This window comes from Eurosta solidaginis, chromosome X (assembly GCF_040869045.1).
Source record: "Eurosta solidaginis isolate ZX-2024a chromosome X, ASM4086904v1, whole genome shotgun sequence".
In the NCBI taxonomy this organism is placed as follows: domain Eukaryota; kingdom Metazoa; phylum Arthropoda; class Insecta; order Diptera; family Tephritidae; genus Eurosta; species Eurosta solidaginis.
Window position 1 is genome coordinate 43,013,846 of NC_090324.1, and position 5,242 is coordinate 43,019,087.

Here is a 5,242-nt window from a genome sequence, read left to right on the forward strand (position 1 = left end):
GAAAAATAGGGAACCGATCGACCGAAAGAGTGAAATACTGTCACTCAACCCATATATCGACAAAGATGATATTATTAGAACAGCCCCCTCTAGGGGCGTCAAAAGACATGCCATACAACGAGCGTCATCCGATCATCTTGCCTTACAATTGTAGGCTGTCTTGCCTTACAGTTATGATGGCTCATCATGACTCCCTTCATGGCGAGAACCAGCTCATGCTCCGTCTCATCCGAACCCAATACTGGATACCGAATGTCAAGACCATGATCAGAGCCGTCATCCACAATTGCAAAACCTGCATTATTCATCGAAAGCAGGCACAGTCCCAACTTATGGGTACCCTTCCCTGCGAACGGACTACTTTTACCCGCGCGTTCACCAATACCGGGGTAGACTTTGCGGGGCCTTTCGACATCAAAAGCTACCGCGGTAGAGGATGTCGACTGTCAAAAGGCTACGTATGCCTTTTTGTCTGTTTCTCCACTAAGGCCATTCACTTAGAGGCCACTAGTGACCTCAGCACCCCATGCTTTCTCGCAGCCTTCTCGCGTTTTATCGCGAGAAGAGGATGTCCGAAGAACATCTACTCTGACAATGGTACAAACTTTGTCGGAGCATCAAGATCTTTACGATCCGAATTTAAAGCCTTTCTGGCCGAAAGCCGAGACTACACAGTCTCAAAGTACAACCATCAAGCATTAAGCTGGCATTTTATTCCCTCCGCTGCTCCACATATGGGCGGCTTGTGGGAGGCGGGAGTGAAGAGCTTCAAAAGCCACTTCAAAAAGATCGCATCTCCCCATAAGTACACCATGGAGGAGTTCCAAACCATTTTGTGCAGGATTGAGGCGTGCCTCAACTCGCGCCCACTCAGTCCAGGGTCGAATGAACCAACGGATCTGGAACCACTAACCCCAGGATATTTCCTAACGGGCAGTCACCTACTGGCTCCGCCAGAACCAGATGCTAGTAAGAGCTCTGCCTCGATGATAAATCGGTGGCAGAAACTCAAAGCCCTCCATCATACTTTCTGCAAGCGATGGAAGGTGGAATATCTATCCGAACTTCAAAAACGAGTGAAGTGGAAGCATCCCAAAGAAAACATACAAGTTGGAGATATCGCCGTCCTCAAAGAGGACAACTTATCTCCCAACGAATGGAGGTTAGGTAGAGTCGTCAACGTACACCCCGGCGAAGATAACCGAGTACGGGTAGTCGACCTCATAACCGAGAAGGGTCAAGTCAGACGACCTTTGGTCAAACTGATCCTTCTCCCTACGGAGATCGAGTGTGGGAGGACCACGAGTTCCCCCTAACAATCCGTCCGTTCTTCTACATACCTCCTTTCAGAAAATTCAACCCCAGCTCTCGTTCACCCGGAACGAGGCCAACCAACAACCCTAATGCAGATCCGCATCTGCCACCGAAACCAAGGGCATTCTCCGGCCCATTCAATTTTTAAAATTTTCAAAAAAAATCTTCCCACTCACTCGTTCTCCCATAACGAGGATACCAGAAAAGCCCTCTCACCGATCATCCATCTGCCACAAAATACTTATTTTCAATTTCCAAAATCAAACCCCAATTCACTCACTCCCCAGAGCGAGAACACCAGAACCCTAACGCAGATCCATGATCTGCCACATAATGCATATGCACTCGTTCAAAGTCACTCGGCCAACAGAATTTATGAAAATTCATCCCATCACCCAAAACCTTTTGTTAAAAAAAAAAAAAGAAAAACAGAATTTCTTCTACTCATAAATTTTGAGTTTTCCAATGAAAAAATCGAAAAATTAGCAAAAACAAAAACTTTTGTGAAAGAAGGACTGGCAACAAATTATAAAACAAGTTAAAATGCAAACCTACATGCTTATATATCGGACTATGTGAGCATCTACATTAGTAGCATTTCAAGTTCTAAACTCACCCTCTTTTTGTTCGTTGATTGATAGTTGCGTGCTGTGACTGGATGTGTAACTCGTTCCACCACCAGATAAATTCGGTACTTCCTGATCCATAATTTCATCAGTTTTAACTGGTTTCATAACGTCCGCAATGAATTGTGGATGCATATAAGCGTCACGTCTTTATTATGAAGCACACGACACCTAAATTTATGGAAAAGGAAATATGAGGTTTTCCATCACACATATTCATTGAAATAAATACGGTTCATATCGTCTATGAAAGCTCAAACCACATATAAAAGTTTTCTACCATAGATGGGCCTTAATAACAAAAAGTGGAAATAATCCCATAGCCCGGTAGTAAGCCGACAGTCTTGGAGGCGATTTGATATAATCACTTCAAAAACTCAAAGAATACAACAACAAGAACAGTTGGTCTGAACTTTCACCGACGATATATATTTTAGATTACAAATTCTACTAACCGTAAGCTATTGTACTCTCGGTCAGGTCTACATTCAAGTTCTCTGTACGCTCAAGTTCAAAATCTTGTAATATTAAATAAACTAATAGGCAATGATTTATGTTGTGCTAGGTTTACTATTATTTAAGCGGCCGTTTCTATTAAATGAATATCCAATACAACTTAATATAAGGCTATGGAAAAAAAATCATTTCTTTGCCGTCAAAGGAAATGTATAGAAAACTTTACCAATCGATTATTTTATCTTGTAAAATGGAATACAACAGCCTTTGCCAAATAAATCTCATCGCAGGCGTCGGTATTGAGGACATAAATAATATGAATATTGCATTCCCAAATTGGTCATAGTGTGCATAACACTTATGATATTCCAAACGTTTATGTTTGCCACAATCATAGCCAGAACACATTGGTCAATTTCAAAATGCTCTGGTAAATTCCGAGCCATGCACCGTTCCACATTCTGTAGTTGAGTTGCAACTAAAAAATACGCTATGAGCCATAGCACGCAACTCATGAAGACTTGGAACTGCTCCACATATTACTCATATCACATTTGTTGGAGCCAATGGAATTGGTACAAATCTATATGCTAGCATTGCATCTCGTTTCGGCAAATAAACTGGAACATCATTTTGTAATGTAAGTGACGAATTCAATAGTAACAGAAGTAATTCCCGGTCTATGGGATCCAAATCCCACCAACCTTCGGTACCAACCGCAACACTATTACCAACAACGAAACGAACAAAAAGCAAAAAGTGGAAAACTACGTGTCTTCGAAAAAAAATTCTATTAAAACATAACATTTTCCATCAAAATTAATATATTTTTGGAGTCAATCAGCCTGTTGGCTGTGCGTGCTACCAACAACGGCGAAATGCAACTGTTACTTTCATCAATATGTCTGGCGTTGACGAGCGTCGTGATTGGAAACGCCTACTATTTCATATACGTGTCGCAAGTCTCTTAGTGGTTTTAGGCGCATTAGACTACGTTTTACTTATGCACGCTTATAATTCGACGCTTGTTCGCGGACCCACAGTGCAACTGGTATTTGGCTTTGAATATGCTATATTGTTAACGGTAGTCGCAAGCACTGCAATTAAATATGTACGTCTTACATGCTGCCGAAATGCGCACTGACATACCATGGGAGAATAAAGCGGTATTCTTACTATACACTGAGCTAGTGATTGGGTTAATTAAAGTTATTTCATATGTATTATTTGCTGTAATAATGGCTAAAATATATGCATTACCAATGTTTGTATTCCGTCCGATGTTCTTCACAATAAGAAACTTCAAGATGGCGCTAAGCGATGTTATCATGTCCCGACGTACTATACGCAACATGAATTCTCTGTATCCAGATGCTACACCTGAAGGATTGCGTCTATCGGATAATATATGTATCATTTGCAGGGAAGATATGGTGAATCATGCAAAAAAATTACCTTGTGGCCATATTTTTCACACCACATGTTTGCGATCATGGTTTCAACGTCAGCAAACGTGCCCAACATGTCGTTTGAATATATTACGGGCCCCTAATGCTAATTCTACAGCAATCCCAAGACAAGACGATGCCGCAGTAGGAGGAGCAGCAGGACATGCGCCACCTGGGGCCGCTTCTGCACCAAATGCTACAACAACAACAGATCAAGCAGGTGGTATTGCTACAAAACGTGCAGACGGTGCAACGGCACCTAATGTTGCAAGTCTTCCTAGCTTCTTTGAAAACATTGGTAATAATGCTACAAACCCATTACAAGGCACCATGCCCCCTTTTCCCACGACAACATCCTCACCAAACTTTCAAGCGATGCCGATGCCGCCACCATTTATGTTACCGCCTCCATTTCCATTTATTTCTCCATTCGCTGTACCACCACCTCCAATTCCACCATATCTAAGTACTTTGAGTGATGAAGAATTGAAATCATTGGAAGGTAATGAACGTCGACACGTTGAGGAGCGTATTAAGCTTTTGCGCAACATTCAATTAATGCTAAATGCTGCAGGAATTTTCATGAATAATTACCAAATAATTACTGCACGGTTACAGACAACGGGTGGTGCCACCACCGCACCAAATACTGAAAACACTGTACCGAGGAGTACTACAAATACAGATACTATTAATATGGGCGATGGTCCAAGTACATCAGCTTCAGCAGCTGCTGCTCTCGCTGCAAAACAGGCAACAAGCGCAGTTTCGCAAAACCATAATGATGTAGCAATTGAGGACATTGGCGGAGAAGAGCATGACTACAGTAAGATTAAAAGTAAAAGTGCAGCTTCTTTGTCTACTGCGTCACCAATATTACATCCGCCAAACATAAATATAAGTTCAAATGATAAAGACAATTTCATCACATCTGAGCAACCAGAAAATGCTGAGCTAAGTGAATTGAGAAAGCGCCGTTTGAAATTTCTTGAAGAGCTCAACAAATCAGCGGCGTTAACAGCAACAAACTTAACCAATACTTCAAATGTTTAGAAAATGAGCTTTAGCAACATCATTCATTATTATATTGGAAATATGCGTGCTATCATTCCTGATGTGAGTACAAAAAATCATCATGTTCGGCATTGTTATTAACACTGGTGTTGGCGTTAGCGGTAGTTATGGGGTCGTTTGCATTTGATTTTTTCGTATGTAACCAACATTTGTGCTGATTTTGTATCATCTGTTGTTTGTATATCTAAGCCGCCCATATTTTCATCGATTTTGCAATTATTTTCAATAGCGACAATATTTGTCCAGCGAGTCGCTACCAGCCGAATCGTCATTCTTGGCGTCCATTCTAACCGGCGCCGTTGCGTTTTAGCCAAATACACTTGT

General features: G+C 41.6%; 1 pseudogene; it reads left to right on the forward strand.

Annotated features, from left to right (window-relative positions):
• Positions 1 to 3,297: 3,297 nt before the first annotated feature.
• On the forward strand, positions 3,298 to 4,897 carry LOC137234875 (E3 ubiquitin-protein ligase HRD1-like; annotated as a pseudogene).
• The last annotated feature ends 345 nt before the right edge of the window (positions 4,898 to 5,242 follow it).